At 44.5% G+C, this 12,774-nt stretch overlaps 33 non-coding genes across 33 annotated transcripts; 8 read left to right on the forward strand and 25 right to left on the reverse strand.

The window, feature by feature from the left end:
• Positions 1-128: 128 nt before the first annotated feature.
• Positions 129-200, reverse strand: TRNAA-CGC (transfer RNA alanine (anticodon CGC)). Its single transcript has one exon. It is a non-coding gene; the product is annotated as a tRNA-Ala (tRNA).
• Positions 201-329: 129 nt separating this feature from the next.
• TRNAY-GUA (transfer RNA tyrosine (anticodon GUA)) lies at positions 330-415 on the reverse strand. Its single transcript is given in 2 exon segments — positions 330-365; positions 379-415. It is a non-coding gene; the product is annotated as a tRNA-Tyr (tRNA).
• Positions 416-1,183: 768 nt separating this feature from the next.
• TRNAA-UGC (transfer RNA alanine (anticodon UGC)) lies at positions 1,184-1,255 on the reverse strand. The gene has a single exon. It is a non-coding gene; the product is annotated as a tRNA-Ala (tRNA).
• Positions 1,256-1,412: 157 nt separating this feature from the next.
• Positions 1,413-1,485, forward strand: TRNAM-CAU (transfer RNA methionine (anticodon CAU)). Its single transcript has one exon. It is a non-coding gene; the product is annotated as a tRNA-Met (tRNA).
• A 199-nt stretch (positions 1,486-1,684) lies between these two features.
• Positions 1,685-1,756, reverse strand: TRNAA-UGC (transfer RNA alanine (anticodon UGC)). The gene has a single exon. It is a non-coding gene; the product is annotated as a tRNA-Ala (tRNA).
• Positions 1,757-1,885: 129 nt separating this feature from the next.
• On the reverse strand, positions 1,886-1,971 carry TRNAY-GUA (transfer RNA tyrosine (anticodon GUA)). Its single transcript is given in 2 exon segments — positions 1,886-1,921; positions 1,935-1,971. It is a non-coding gene; the product is annotated as a tRNA-Tyr (tRNA).
• Positions 1,972-2,739: 768 nt separating this feature from the next.
• Positions 2,740-2,811, reverse strand: TRNAA-UGC (transfer RNA alanine (anticodon UGC)). Its single transcript has one exon. It is a non-coding gene; the product is annotated as a tRNA-Ala (tRNA).
• A 157-nt stretch (positions 2,812-2,968) lies between these two features.
• Positions 2,969-3,041, forward strand: TRNAM-CAU (transfer RNA methionine (anticodon CAU)). The gene has a single exon. It is a non-coding gene; the product is annotated as a tRNA-Met (tRNA).
• Positions 3,042-3,240: 199 nt separating this feature from the next.
• TRNAA-CGC (transfer RNA alanine (anticodon CGC)) lies at positions 3,241-3,312 on the reverse strand. Its single transcript has one exon. It is a non-coding gene; the product is annotated as a tRNA-Ala (tRNA).
• Positions 3,313-3,441: 129 nt separating this feature from the next.
• On the reverse strand, positions 3,442-3,527 carry TRNAY-GUA (transfer RNA tyrosine (anticodon GUA)). Its single transcript is given in 2 exon segments — positions 3,442-3,477; positions 3,491-3,527. It is a non-coding gene; the product is annotated as a tRNA-Tyr (tRNA).
• A 768-nt stretch (positions 3,528-4,295) lies between these two features.
• On the reverse strand, positions 4,296-4,367 carry TRNAA-UGC (transfer RNA alanine (anticodon UGC)). The gene has a single exon. It is a non-coding gene; the product is annotated as a tRNA-Ala (tRNA).
• Positions 4,368-4,524: 157 nt separating this feature from the next.
• On the forward strand, positions 4,525-4,597 carry TRNAM-CAU (transfer RNA methionine (anticodon CAU)). Its single transcript has one exon. It is a non-coding gene; the product is annotated as a tRNA-Met (tRNA).
• Positions 4,598-4,796: 199 nt separating this feature from the next.
• Positions 4,797-4,868, reverse strand: TRNAA-CGC (transfer RNA alanine (anticodon CGC)). The gene has a single exon. It is a non-coding gene; the product is annotated as a tRNA-Ala (tRNA).
• A 129-nt stretch (positions 4,869-4,997) lies between these two features.
• Positions 4,998-5,083, reverse strand: TRNAY-GUA (transfer RNA tyrosine (anticodon GUA)). The gene is given in 2 exon segments: positions 4,998-5,033; positions 5,047-5,083. It is a non-coding gene; the product is annotated as a tRNA-Tyr (tRNA).
• A 768-nt stretch (positions 5,084-5,851) lies between these two features.
• TRNAA-UGC (transfer RNA alanine (anticodon UGC)) lies at positions 5,852-5,923 on the reverse strand. The gene has a single exon. It is a non-coding gene; the product is annotated as a tRNA-Ala (tRNA).
• Positions 5,924-6,080: 157 nt separating this feature from the next.
• Positions 6,081-6,153, forward strand: TRNAM-CAU (transfer RNA methionine (anticodon CAU)). The gene has a single exon. It is a non-coding gene; the product is annotated as a tRNA-Met (tRNA).
• Positions 6,154-6,352: 199 nt separating this feature from the next.
• On the reverse strand, positions 6,353-6,424 carry TRNAA-UGC (transfer RNA alanine (anticodon UGC)). The gene has a single exon. It is a non-coding gene; the product is annotated as a tRNA-Ala (tRNA).
• Positions 6,425-6,553: 129 nt separating this feature from the next.
• On the reverse strand, positions 6,554-6,639 carry TRNAY-GUA (transfer RNA tyrosine (anticodon GUA)). The gene is given in 2 exon segments: positions 6,554-6,589; positions 6,603-6,639. It is a non-coding gene; the product is annotated as a tRNA-Tyr (tRNA).
• Positions 6,640-7,407: 768 nt separating this feature from the next.
• On the reverse strand, positions 7,408-7,479 carry TRNAA-UGC (transfer RNA alanine (anticodon UGC)). The gene has a single exon. It is a non-coding gene; the product is annotated as a tRNA-Ala (tRNA).
• A 157-nt stretch (positions 7,480-7,636) lies between these two features.
• On the forward strand, positions 7,637-7,709 carry TRNAM-CAU (transfer RNA methionine (anticodon CAU)). Its single transcript has one exon. It is a non-coding gene; the product is annotated as a tRNA-Met (tRNA).
• Positions 7,710-7,908: 199 nt separating this feature from the next.
• TRNAA-CGC (transfer RNA alanine (anticodon CGC)) lies at positions 7,909-7,980 on the reverse strand. The gene has a single exon. It is a non-coding gene; the product is annotated as a tRNA-Ala (tRNA).
• Positions 7,981-8,109: 129 nt separating this feature from the next.
• TRNAY-GUA (transfer RNA tyrosine (anticodon GUA)) lies at positions 8,110-8,195 on the reverse strand. Its single transcript is given in 2 exon segments — positions 8,110-8,145; positions 8,159-8,195. It is a non-coding gene; the product is annotated as a tRNA-Tyr (tRNA).
• A 768-nt stretch (positions 8,196-8,963) lies between these two features.
• Positions 8,964-9,035, reverse strand: TRNAA-UGC (transfer RNA alanine (anticodon UGC)). Its single transcript has one exon. It is a non-coding gene; the product is annotated as a tRNA-Ala (tRNA).
• Positions 9,036-9,192: 157 nt separating this feature from the next.
• Positions 9,193-9,265, forward strand: TRNAM-CAU (transfer RNA methionine (anticodon CAU)). The gene has a single exon. It is a non-coding gene; the product is annotated as a tRNA-Met (tRNA).
• Positions 9,266-9,464: 199 nt separating this feature from the next.
• On the reverse strand, positions 9,465-9,536 carry TRNAA-CGC (transfer RNA alanine (anticodon CGC)). Its single transcript has one exon. It is a non-coding gene; the product is annotated as a tRNA-Ala (tRNA).
• A 129-nt stretch (positions 9,537-9,665) lies between these two features.
• Positions 9,666-9,751, reverse strand: TRNAY-GUA (transfer RNA tyrosine (anticodon GUA)). The gene is given in 2 exon segments: positions 9,666-9,701; positions 9,715-9,751. It is a non-coding gene; the product is annotated as a tRNA-Tyr (tRNA).
• A 768-nt stretch (positions 9,752-10,519) lies between these two features.
• TRNAA-UGC (transfer RNA alanine (anticodon UGC)) lies at positions 10,520-10,591 on the reverse strand. Its single transcript has one exon. It is a non-coding gene; the product is annotated as a tRNA-Ala (tRNA).
• A 156-nt stretch (positions 10,592-10,747) lies between these two features.
• On the forward strand, positions 10,748-10,820 carry TRNAM-CAU (transfer RNA methionine (anticodon CAU)). The gene has a single exon. It is a non-coding gene; the product is annotated as a tRNA-Met (tRNA).
• A 199-nt stretch (positions 10,821-11,019) lies between these two features.
• On the reverse strand, positions 11,020-11,091 carry TRNAA-UGC (transfer RNA alanine (anticodon UGC)). The gene has a single exon. It is a non-coding gene; the product is annotated as a tRNA-Ala (tRNA).
• A 129-nt stretch (positions 11,092-11,220) lies between these two features.
• TRNAY-GUA (transfer RNA tyrosine (anticodon GUA)) lies at positions 11,221-11,306 on the reverse strand. Its single transcript is given in 2 exon segments — positions 11,221-11,256; positions 11,270-11,306. It is a non-coding gene; the product is annotated as a tRNA-Tyr (tRNA).
• A 768-nt stretch (positions 11,307-12,074) lies between these two features.
• On the reverse strand, positions 12,075-12,146 carry TRNAA-UGC (transfer RNA alanine (anticodon UGC)). Its single transcript has one exon. It is a non-coding gene; the product is annotated as a tRNA-Ala (tRNA).
• Positions 12,147-12,303: 157 nt separating this feature from the next.
• On the forward strand, positions 12,304-12,376 carry TRNAM-CAU (transfer RNA methionine (anticodon CAU)). The gene has a single exon. It is a non-coding gene; the product is annotated as a tRNA-Met (tRNA).
• A 199-nt stretch (positions 12,377-12,575) lies between these two features.
• On the reverse strand, positions 12,576-12,647 carry TRNAA-CGC (transfer RNA alanine (anticodon CGC)). Its single transcript has one exon. It is a non-coding gene; the product is annotated as a tRNA-Ala (tRNA).
• Between the last annotated feature and the right edge of the window lie 127 nt (positions 12,648-12,774).

Consider the following 12,774-nt stretch of genomic DNA (forward strand, 5'->3'; position numbering starts at 1 on the left):
ATTTTTCCAAAGCAAATGTCTGACTATTTAAGTGGGGCTCTCACCCCAACTGCATGACAAACTTCTTCTTTCTGCATGATGGCAGGCTAGCCTTCTGGAAAAAAGCCAAGATAAGGAACAGAGGCTCCTGGAGATGCCGGGGATTGAACCCGGGACCTCATACATGCGAAGCATGCGCTCTACCACTGAGCTACATCCCCACTTTTGCACTCGAGCTGTTTGATGGATGCAAGGAATCCCTGAAACCCAGGGACTGCAAAGTCTCGATCATAATCAATGGAAGGTATTGTTTGAATAAAAGTGAAATATATGGAAATCGAAGCACAAAATCCTTCGAGCCGGATTTGAACCAGCGACCTAAGGATGTCTGACTTTATGCTACAGTCCTCCGCTCTACCAACTGAGCTATCGAAGGAGTGGCTGAAGTATCTTTCAGCGCTGTAATTATCTCTCGCTCAAGAAAGGTTGTGGGGGTGGGGATCAGGAGCAGATCGATGAAAATCATGAACATTACCTGCAGCTCCCTCTCAAAGTCACCAGTTCTTAGAGCACACTGTAAGGTACGTCTTATCACCCCAAAGGAGGATTTCAGACCAAAGTTCATGTTCTGTCTTGGCTTGGGGATAAGCAGGGGTGCTCCAAATTTCAATTTTACAGAAAGGAAAGGAACTTTGATACAAAGACCTTGGGCAGCATTGGTGGCAAATGGATGGCTGCGCGGAACCATGAAAGAAATGACAGAAAGTTATGGGAGTCATTACTACGCACCCAGCATCAAGAACGTGCATTTTGGATGCATTTTCAAAAGGAAAGAGAACGGAAAAATCTGTAGATTGAAGGTGATTGAGATAAACAAAATATTCCGTTTTTCTAAAAGCTACTGTAAAGAGTCTCTGGTTTAGAAGAAGAACCCTTACCAATGATCAAGAGAGATGCGACAGATTTCTATCATCAAAGCATTATGGTTGTCAAGATGAATCATCACTTTGATGTCTTCAACAAGTAGGATTCTTTTGATCTATAATCATCAAAAATGAGATAGCCCCATTTCATGGGATTTTTCAAGGCAAACGTCTGACAGATTAAGCGGGGTCCTCATCCCGGTTGGAGGACATATCTCTTCCTTCATCATGATGCCAGCCTAGCTTTCGGCCCAAAATCCAAGGTAAGCATGGCAAAAGTCTGGAGATGCCGGGGATTGAACCCGGGGCCTCATACATGCAAAGCATGCGCTCTACCACTGAGCTACATCCCCACTTCTGCAAGGTTTGACTGTATGATTGGAAACCCTGCATTGAACCGACGGCCACATCACCCCATTCGACTCTGCAGAATACAATGTCAGTCAGGAAAATCCTTCAGCCTTGTACCTGGATGATCTTCATGGTCTTATGTACAGATGCCTATATACAGCCTTCTTAGCGCAGTAGGCAGCGCGTCAGTCTCATAATCTGAAGGTCCTGAGTTCGATCCTCAGAGAGGGCATTTATTTCCTTCTTTTGGAATGCAAAATTCTCCGATTTTCTTGAAATGCGCAAACTATGCCTAGTTCAAAGATTTTTCCAAAGCAAATGTCTGACTATTTAAGTGGGGCTCTCACCCCAACTGCATGACAAACTTCTTCTTTCTGCATGATGGCAGGCTAGCCTTCTGGAAAAAAGCCAAGATAAGGAACAGAGGCTCCTGGAGATGCCGGGGATTGAACCCGGGACCTCATACATGCAAAGCATGCGCTCTACCACTGAGCTACATCCCCACTTTTGCACTCGAGCTGTTTGATGGATGCAAGGAATCCCTGAAACCCAGGGACTGCAAAGTCTCGATCATAATCAATGGAAGGTATTGTTTGAATAAAAGTGAAAGATATGGAAATCGAAGCAAAAAATCCTTCGAGCCGGATTTGAACCAGCGACCTAAGGATGTCTGACTTTATGCTACAGTCCTCCGCTCTACCAACTGAGCTATCGAAGGAGTGGCTGAAGTATCTTTCAGCGCTGTAATTATCTCTCGCTCAAGAAAGGTTGTGGGGGTGGGGATCAGGAGCAGATCGATGAAAATCATGAACATTACCTGCAGCTCCCTCTCAAAGTCACCAGTTCTTAGAGCACACTGTAAGGTACGTCTTATCACCCCAAAGGAGGATTTCAGACCAAAGTTCATGTTCTGTCTTGGCTTGGGGATAAGCAGGGGTGCTCCAAATTTCAATTTTACAGAAAGGAAAGGAACTTTGATACAAAGACCTTGGGCAGCATTGGTGGCAAATGGATGGCTGCGCGGAACCATGAAAGAAATGACAGAAAGTTATGGGAGTCATTACTACGCACCCAGCATCAAGAACGTGCATTTTGGATGCATTTTCAAAAGGAAAGAGAAAGGAAAAATCTGTAGATTGAAGGTGATTGAGATAAACAAAATATTCCGTTTTTCTAAAAGCTACTGTAAAGAGTCTCTGGTTTAGAAGAAGAACCCTTACCAATGATCAAGAGAGATGCGACAGATTTCTATCATCAAAGCATTATGGTTGTCAAGATGAATCATCACTTTGATGTCTTCAACAAGTAGGATTCTTTTGATCTATAATCATCAAAAATGAGATAGCCCCATTTCATGGGATTTTTCAAGGCAAACGTCTGACAGATTAAGCGGGGTCCTCATCCCGGTTGGAGGACATATCTCTTCCTTCATCATGATGCCAGCCTAGCTTTCGGCCCAAAATCCAAGGTAAGCATGGCAAAAGTCTGGAGATGCCGGGGATTGAACCCGGGGCCTCATACATGCAAAGCATGCGCTCTACCACTGAGCTACATCCCCACTTCTGCAAGGTTTGACTGTATGATTGGAAACCCTGCATTGAACCGACGGCCACATCACCCCATTCGACTCTGCAGTATACAATGTCAGTCAGGAAAATCCTTCAGCCTTGTACCTGGATGATCTTCATGGTCTTATGTACAGATGCCTATATACAGCCTTCTTAGCGCAGTAGGCAGCGCGTCAGTCTCATAATCTGAAGGTCCTGAGTTCGATCCTCAGAGAGGGCATTTATTTCCTTCTTTTGGAATGCAAAATTCTCCGATTTTCTTGAAATGCGCAAACTATGCCTAGTTCAAAGATTTTTCCAAAGCAAATGTCTGACTATTTAAGTGGGGCTCTCACCCCAACTGCATGACAAACTTCTTCTTTCTGCATGATGGCAGGCTAGCCTTCTGGAAAAAAGCCAAGATAAGGAACAGAGGCTCCTGGAGATGCCGGGGATTGAACCCGGGACCTCATACATGCGAAGCATGCGCTCTACCACTGAGCTACATCCCCACTTTTGCACTCGAGCTGTTTGATGGATGCAAGGAATCCCTGAAACCCAGGGACTGCAAAGTCTCGATCATAATCAATGGAAGGTATTGTTTGAATAAAAGTGAAATATATGGAAATCGAAGCACAAAATCCTTCGAGCCGGATTTGAACCAGCGACCTAAGGATGTCTGACTTTATGCTACAGTCCTCCGCTCTACCAACTGAGCTATCGAAGGAGTGGCTGAAGTATCTTTCAGCGCTGTAATTATCTCTCGCTCAAGAAAGGTTGTGGGGGTGGGGATCAGGAGCAGATCGATGAAAATCATGAACATTACCTGCAGCTCCCTCTCAAAGTCACCAGTTCTTAGAGCACACTGTAAGGTACGTCTTATCACCCCAAAGGAGGATTTCAGACCAAAGTTCATGTTCTGTCTTGGCTTGGGGATAAGCAGGGGTGCTCCAAATTTCAATTTTACAGAAAGGAAAGGAACTTTGATACAAAGACCTTGGGCAGCATTGGTGGCAAATGGATGGCTGCGCGGAACCATGAAAGAAATGACAGAAAGTTATGGGAGTCATTACTACGCACCCAGCATCAAGAACGTGCATTTTGGATGCATTTTCAAAAGGAAAGAGAACGGAAAAATCTGTAGATTGAAGGTGATTGAGATAAACAAAATATTCCGTTTTTCTAAAAGCTACTGTAAAGAGTCTCTGGTTTAGAAGAAGAACCCTTACCAATGATCAAGAGAGATGCGACAGATTTCTATCATCAAAGCATTATGGTTGTCAAGATGAATCATCACTTTGATGTCTTCAACAAGTAGGATTCTTTTGATCTATAATCATCAAAAATGAGATAGCCCCATTTCATGGGATTTTTCAAGGCAAACGTCTGACAGATTAAGCGGGGTCCTCATCCCGGTTGGAGGACATATCTCTTCCTTCATCATGATGCCAGCCTAGCTTTCGGCCCAAAATCCAAGGTAAGCATGGCAAAAGTCTGGAGATGCCGGGGATTGAACCCGGGGCCTCATACATGCAAAGCATGCGCTCTACCACTGAGCTACATCCCCACTTCTGCAAGGTTTGACTGTATGATTGGAAACCCTGCATTGAACCGACGGCCACATCACCCCATTCGACTCTGCAGTATACAATGTCAGTCAGGAAAATCCTTCAGCCTTGTACCTGGATGATCTTCATGGTCTTATGTACAGATGCCTATATACAGCCTTCTTAGCGCAGTAGGCAGCGCGTCAGTCTCATAATCTGAAGGTCCTGAGTTCGATCCTCAGAGAGGGCATTTATTTCCTTCTTTTGGAATGCAAAATTCTCCGATTTTCTTGAAATGCGCAAACTATGCCTAGTTCAAAGATTTTTCCAAAGCAAATGTCTGACTATTTAAGTGGGGCTCTCACCCCAACTGCATGACAAACTTCTTCTTTCTGCATGATGGCAGGCTAGCCTTCTGGAAAAAAGCCAAGATAAGGAACAGAGGCTCCTGGAGATGCCGGGGATTGAACCCGGGACCTCATACATGCGAAGCATGCGCTCTACCACTGAGCTACATCCCCACTTTTGCACTCGAGCTGTTTGATGGATGCAAGGAATCCCTGAAACCCAGGGACTGCAAAGTCTCGATCATAATCAATGGAAGGTATTGTTTGAATAAAAGTGAAATATATGGAAATCGAAGCACAAAATCCTTCGAGCCGGATTTGAACCAGCGACCTAAGGATGTCTGACTTTATGCTACAGTCCTCCGCTCTACCAACTGAGCTATCGAAGGAGTGGCTGAAGTATCTTTCAGCGCTGTAATTATCTCTCGCTCAAGAAAGGTTGTGGGGGTGGGGATCAGGAGCAGATCGATGAAAATCATGAACATTACCTGCAGCTCCCTCTCAAAGTCACCAGTTCTTAGAGCACACTGTAAGGTACGTCTTATCACCCCAAAGGAGGATTTCAGACCAAAGTTCATGTTCTGTCTTGGCTTGGGGATAAGCAGGGGTGCTCCAAATTTCAATTTTACAGAAAGGAAAGGAACTTTGATACAAAGACCTTGGGCAGCATTGGTGGCAAATGGATGGCTGCGCGGAACCATGAAAGAAATGACAGAAAGTTATGGGAGTCATTACTACGCACCCAGCATCAAGAACGTGCATTTTGGATGCATTTTCAAAAGGAAAGAGAACGGAAAAATCTGTAGATTGAAGGTGATTGAGATAAACAAAATATTCCGTTTTTCTAAAAGCTACTGTAAAGAGTCTCTGGTTTAGAAGAAGAACCCTTACCAATGATCAAGAGAGATGCGACAGATTTCTATCATCAAAGCATTATGGTTGTCAAGATGAATCATCACTTTGATGTCTTCAACAAGTAGGATTCTTTTGATCTATAATCATCAAAAATGAGATAGCCCCATTTCATGGGATTTTTCAAGGCAAACGTCTGACAGATTAAGCGGGGTCCTCATCCCGGTTGGAGGACATATCTCTTCCTTCATCATGATGCCAGCCTAGCTTTCGGCCCAAAATCCAAGGTAAGCATGGCAAAAGTCTGGAGATGCCGGGGATTGAACCCGGGGCCTCATACATGCAAAGCATGCGCTCTACCACTGAGCTACATCCCCACTTCTGCAAGGTTTGACTGTATGATTGGAAACCCTGCATTGAACCGACGGCCACATCACCCCATTCGACTCTGCAGTATACAATGTCAGTCAGGAAAATCCTTCAGCCTTGTACCTGGATGATCTTCATGGTCTTATGTACAGATGCCTATATACAGCCTTCTTAGCGCAGTAGGCAGCGCGTCAGTCTCATAATCTGAAGGTCCTGAGTTCGATCCTCAGAGAGGGCATTTATTTCCTTCTTTTGGAATGCAAAATTCTCCGATTTTCTTGAAATGCGCAAACTATGCCTAGTTCAAAGATTTTTCCAAAGCAAATGTCTGACTATTTAAGTGGGGCTCTCACCCCAACTGCATGACAAACTTCTTCTTTCTGCATGATGGCAGGCTAGCCTTCTGGAAAAAAGCCAAGATAAGGAACAGAGGCTCCTGGAGATGCCGGGGATTGAACCCGGGACCTCATACATGCAAAGCATGCGCTCTACCACTGAGCTACATCCCCACTTTTGCACTCGAGCTGTTTGATGGATGCAAGGAATCCCTGAAACCCAGGGACTGCAAAGTCTCGATCATAATCAATGGAAGGTATTGTTTGAATAAAAGTGAAAGATATGGAAATCGAAGCAAAAAATCCTTCGAGCCGGATTTGAACCAGCGACCTAAGGATGTCTGACTTTATGCTACAGTCCTCCGCTCTACCAACTGAGCTATCGAAGGAGTGGCTGAAGTATCTTTCAGCGCTGTAATTATCTCTCGCTCAAGAAAGGTTGTGGGGGTGGGGATCAGGAGCAGATCGATGAAAATCATGAACATTACCTGCAGCTCCCTCTCAAAGTCACCAGTTCTTAGAGCACACTGTAAGGTACGTCTTATCACCCCAAAGGAGGATTTCAGACCAAAGTTCATGTTCTGTCTTGGCTTGGGGATAAGCAGGGGTGCTCCAAATTTCAATTTTACAGAAAGGAAAGGAACTTTGATACAAAGACCTTGGGCAGCATTGGTGGCAAATGGATGGCTGCGCGGAACCATGAAAGAAATGACAGAAAGTTATGGGAGTCATTACTACGCACCCAGCATCAAGAAAGTGCATTTTGGATGCATTTTCAAAAGGAAAGAGAACGGAAAAATCTGTAGATTGAAGGTGATTGAGATAAACAAAATATTCCGTTTTTCTAAAAGCTACTGTAAAGAGTCTCTGGTTTAGAAGAAGAACCCTTACCAATGATCAAGAGAGATGCGACAGATTTCTATCATCAAAGCATTATGGTTGTCAAGATGAATCATCACTTTGATGTCTTCAACAAGTAGGATTCTTTTGATCTATAATCATCAAAAATGAGATAGCCCCATTTCATGGGATTTTTCAAGGCAAACGTCTGACAGATTAAGCGGGGTCCTCATCCCGGTTGGAGGACATATCTCTTCCTTCATCATGATGCCAGCCTAGCTTTCGGCCCAAAATCCAAGGTAAGCATGGCAAAAGTCTGGAGATGCCGGGGATTGAACCCGGGGCCTCATACATGCAAAGCATGCGCTCTACCACTGAGCTACATCCCCACTTCTGCAAGGTTTGACTGTATGATTGGAAACCCTGCATTGAACCGACGGCCACATCACCCCATTCGACTCTGCAGTATACAATGTCAGTCAGGAAAATCCTTCAGCCTTGTACCTGGATGATCTTCATGGTCTTATGTACAGATGCCTATATACAGCCTTCTTAGCGCAGTAGGCAGCGCGTCAGTCTCATAATCTGAAGGTCCTGAGTTCGATCCTCAGAGAGGGCATTTATTTCCTTCTTTTGGAATGCAAAATTCTCCGATTTTCTTGAAATGCGCAAACTATGCCTAGTTCAAAGATTTTTCCAAAGCAAATGTCTGACTATTTAAGTGGGGCTCTCACCCCAACTGCATGACAAACTTCTTCTTTCTGCATGATGGCAGGCTAGCCTTCTGGAAAAAAGCCAAGATAAGGAACAGAGGCTCCTGGAGATGCCGGGGATTGAACCCGGGACCTCATACATGCGAAGCATGCGCTCTACCACTGAGCTACATCCCCACTTTTGCACTCGAGCTGTTTGATGGATGCAAGGAATCCCTGAAACCCAGGGACTGCAAAGTCTCGATCATAATCAATGGAAGGTATTGTTTGAATAAAAGTGAAATATATGGAAATCGAAGCACAAAATCCTTCGAGCCGGATTTGAACCAGCGACCTAAGGATGTCTGACTTTATGCTACAGTCCTCCGCTCTACCAACTGAGCTATCGAAGGAGTGGCTGAAGTATCTTTCAGCGCTGTAATTATCTCTCGCTCAAGAAAGGTTGTGGGGGTGGGGATCAGGAGCAGATCGATGAAAATCATGAACATTACCTGCAGCTCCCTCTCAAAGTCACCAGTTCTTAGAGCACACTGTAAGGTACGTCTTATCACCCCAAAGGAGGATTTCAGACCAAAGTTCATGTTCTGTCTTGGCTTGGGGATAAGCAGGGGTGCTCCAAATTTCAATTTTACAGAAAGGAAAGGAACTTTGATACAAAGACCTTGGGCAGCATTGGTGGCAAATGGATGGCTGCGCGGAACCATGAAAGAAATGACAGAAAGTTATGGGAGTCATTACTACGCACCCAGCATCAAGAACGTGCATTTTGGATGCATTTTCAAAAGGAAAGAGAACGGAAAAATCTGTAGATTGAAGGTGATTGAGATAAACAAAATATTCCGTTTTTCTAAAAGCTACTGTAAAGAGTCTCTGGTTTAGAAGAAGAACCCTTACCAATGATCAAGAGAGATGCGACAGATTTCTATCATCAAAGCATTATGGTTGTCAAGATGAATCATCACTTTGATGTCTTCAACAAGTAGGATTCTTTTGATCTATAATCATCAAAAATGAGATAGCCCCATTTCATGGGATTTTTCAAGGCAAACGTCTGACAGATTAAGCGGGGTCCTCATCCCGGTTGGAGGACATATCTCTTCCTTCATCATGATGCCAGCCTAGCTTTCGGCCCAAAATCCAAGGTAAGCATGGCAAAAGTCTGGAGATGCCGGGGATTGAACCCGGGGCCTCATACATGCAAAGCATGCGCTCTACCACTGAGCTACATCCCCACTTCTGCAAGGTTTGACTGTATGATTGGAAACCCTGCATTGAACCGACGGCCACATCACCCCATTCGACTCTGCAGTATACAATGTCAGTCAGGAAAATCCTTCAGCCTTGTACCTGGATGATCTTCATGGTCTTATGTACAGATGCCTATATACAGCCTTCTTAGCGCAGTAGGCAGCGCGTCAGTCTCATAATCTGAAGGTCCTGAGTTCGATCCTCAGAGAGGGCATTTATTTCCTTCTTTTGGAATGCAAAATTCTCCGATTTTCTTGAAATGCGCAAACTATGCCTAGTTCAAAGATTTTTCCAAAGCAAATGTCTGACTATTTAAGTGGGGCTCTCACCCCAACTGCATGACAAACTTCTTCTTTCTGCATGATGGCAGGCTAGCCTTCTGGAAAAAAGCCAAGATAAGGAACAGAGGCTCCTGGAGATGCCGGGGATTGAACCCGGGACCTCATACATGCGAAGCATGCGCTCTACCACTGAGCTACATCCCCACTTTTGCACTCGAGCTGTTTGATGGATGCAAGGAATCCCTGAAACCCAGGGACTGCAAAGTCTCGATCATAATCAATGGAAGGTATTGTTTGAATAAAAGTGAAATATATGGAAATCGAAGCACAAAATCCTTCGAGCCGGATTTGAACCAGCGACCTAAGGATGTCTGACTTTATGCTACAGTCCTCCGCTCTACCAACTGAGCTATCGAAGGAGTGGCTGAAGTATCTTTCAGCGCTGTAATTATCTCTCGCTCAAGAAAGGTTGTGGGGGTGGGGATCAGGAGCAGATCGATGAAAATCATGAACATTACCTGCAGCTCCCTCTCAAAGTCACCAGTTCTTAGAGCACACTGTAAGGTACGTCTTATCACCCCAAAGGAGGATTTCAGACCAAAGTTCATGTTCTGTCTTGGCTTGGGGATAAGCAGGGGTGCTCCAAATTTCAATTTTACAGAAAGGAAAGGAACTTTGATACAAAGACCTTGGGCAGCATTGGTGGCAAATGGATGGCTGCGCGGAACCATGAAAGAAATGACAGAAAGTTATGGGAGTCATTACTACGCACCCAGCATCAAGAACGTGCATTTTGGATGCATTTTCAAAAGGAAAGAGAACGGAAAAATCTGTAGATTGAAGGTGATTGAGATAAACAAAATATTCCGTTTTTCTAAAAGCTACTGTAAAGAGTCTCTGGTTTAGAAGAAGAACCCTTACCAATGATCAAGAGAGATGCGACAGATTTCTATCATCAAAGCATTATGGTTGTCAAGATGAATCATCACTTTGATGTCTTCAACAAGTAGGATTCTTTTGATCTATAATCATCAAAAATGAGATAGCCCCATTTCATGGGATTTTTCAAGGCAAACGTCTGACAGATTAAGCGGGGTCCTCATCCCGGTTGGAGGACATATCTCTTCCTTCATCATGATGCCAGCCTAGCTTTCGGCCCAAAATCCAAGGTAAGCATGGCAAAAGTCTGGAGATGCCGGGGATTGAACCCGGGGCCTCATACATGCAAAGCATGCGCTCTACCACTGAGCTACATCCCCACTTCTGCAAGGTTTGACTGTATGATTGGAAACCCTGCATTGAACCGACGGCCACATCACCCCATTCGACTCTGCAGTATACAATGTCAGTCAGGAAAATCCTTCGGCCATGAAATGGATGATCTTCATGGTCTTATGTACAGATGCCTATATACAGCCTTCTTAGCGCAGTAGGCAGCGCGTCAGTCTCATAATCTGAAGGTCCTGAGTTCGATCCTCAGAGAGGGCATTTATTTCCTTCTTTTGGAATGCAAAATTCTCCGATTTTCTTGAAATGCACAAACTATGCCTAGTTCAAAGATTTTTCCAAAGCAAATGTCTGACTATTTAAGTGGGGCTCTCACCCCAACTGCATGACAAACTTCTTCTTTCTGCATGATGGCAGGCTAGCCTTCTGGAAAAAAGCCAAGATAAGGAACAGAGGCTCCTGGAGATGCCGGGGATTGAACCCGGGACCTCATACATGCAAAGCATGCGCTCTACCACTGAGCTACATCCCCACTTTTGCACTCGAGCTGTTTGATGGATGCAAGGAATCCCTGAAACCCAGGGACTGCAAAGTCTCGATCATAATCAATGGAAGGTATTGTTTGAATAAAAGTGAAAGATATGGAAATCGAAGCAAAAAATCCTTCGAGCCGGATTTGAACCAGCGACCTAAGGATGTCTGACTTTATGCTACAGTCCTCCGCTCTACCAACTGAGCTATCGAAGGAGTGGCTGAAGTATCTTTCAGCGCTGTAATTATCTCTCGCTCAAGAAAGGTTGTGGGGGTGGGGATCAGGAGCAGATCGATGAAAATCATGAACATTACCTGCAGCTCCCTCTCAAAGTCACCAGTTCTTAGAGCACACTGTAAGGTACGTCTTATCACCCCAAAGGAGGATTTCAGACCAAAGTTCATGTTCTGTCTTGGCTTGGGGATAAGCAGGGGTGCTCCAAATTTCAATTTTACAGAAAGGAAAGGAACTTTGATACAAAGACCTTGGGCAGCATTGGTGGCAAATGGATGGCTGCGCGGAACCATGAAAGAAATGACAGAAAGTTATGGGAGTCATTACTACGCACCCAGCATCAAGAAAGTGCATTTTGGATGCATTTTCAAAAGGAAAGAGAACGGAAAAATCTGTAGATTGAAGGTGATTGAGATAAACAAAATATTCCGTTTTTCTAAAAGCTACTGTAAAGAGTCTCTGGTTTAGAAGAAGAACCCTTACCAATGATCAAGAGAGATGCGACAGATTTCTATCATCAAAGCATTATGGTTGTCAAGATGAATCATCACTTTGATGTCTTCAACAAGTAGGATTCTTTTGATCTATAATCATCAAAAATGAGATAGCCCCATTTCATGGGATTTTTCAAGGCAAACGTCTGACAGATTAAGCGGGGTCCTCATCCCGGTTGGAGGACATATCTCTTCCTTCATCATGATGCCAGCCTAGCTTTCGGCCCAAAATCCAAGGTAAGCATGGCAAAAGTCTGGAGATGCCGGGGATTGAACCCGGGGCCTCATACATGCAAAGCATGCGCTCTACCACTGAGCTACATCCCCACTTCTGCAAGGTTTGACTGTATGATTGGAAACCCTGCATTGAACCGACGGCCACATCACCCCATTCGACTCTGCAGTATACAATGTCAGTCAGGAAAATCCTTCAGCCTTGTACCTGGATGATCTTCATGGTCTTATGTACAGATGCCTATATACAGCCTTCTTAGCGCAGTAGGCAGCGCGTCAGTCTCATAATCTGAAGGTCCTGAGTTCGATCCTCAGAGAGGGCATTTATTTCCTTCTTTTGGAATGCAAAATTCTCCGATTTTCTTGAAATGCGCAAACTATGCCTAGTTCAAAGATTTTTCCAAAGCAAATGTCTGACTATTTAAGTGGGGCTCTCACCCCAACTGCATGACAAACTTCTTCTTTCTGCATGATGGCAGGCTAGCCTTCTGGAAAAAAGCCAAGATAAGGAACAGAGGCTCCTGGAGATGCCGGGGATTGAACCCGGGACCTCATACATGCGAAGCATGCGCTCTACCACTGAGCTACATCCCCACTTTTGCACTCGAGCTGTTTGATGGATGCAAGGAATCCCTGAAACCCAGGGACTGCAAAGTCTCGATCATAATCAATGGAAGGTATTGTTTGAATAAAAGTGAAATATATGGAAATCGAAGCACAA

The sequence above is a fragment of the Triturus cristatus genome, chromosome 4_1 (genome assembly GCF_964204655.1).
Source record: "Triturus cristatus chromosome 4_1, aTriCri1.1, whole genome shotgun sequence".
Classification (NCBI taxonomy): domain Eukaryota; kingdom Metazoa; phylum Chordata; class Amphibia; order Caudata; family Salamandridae; genus Triturus; species Triturus cristatus.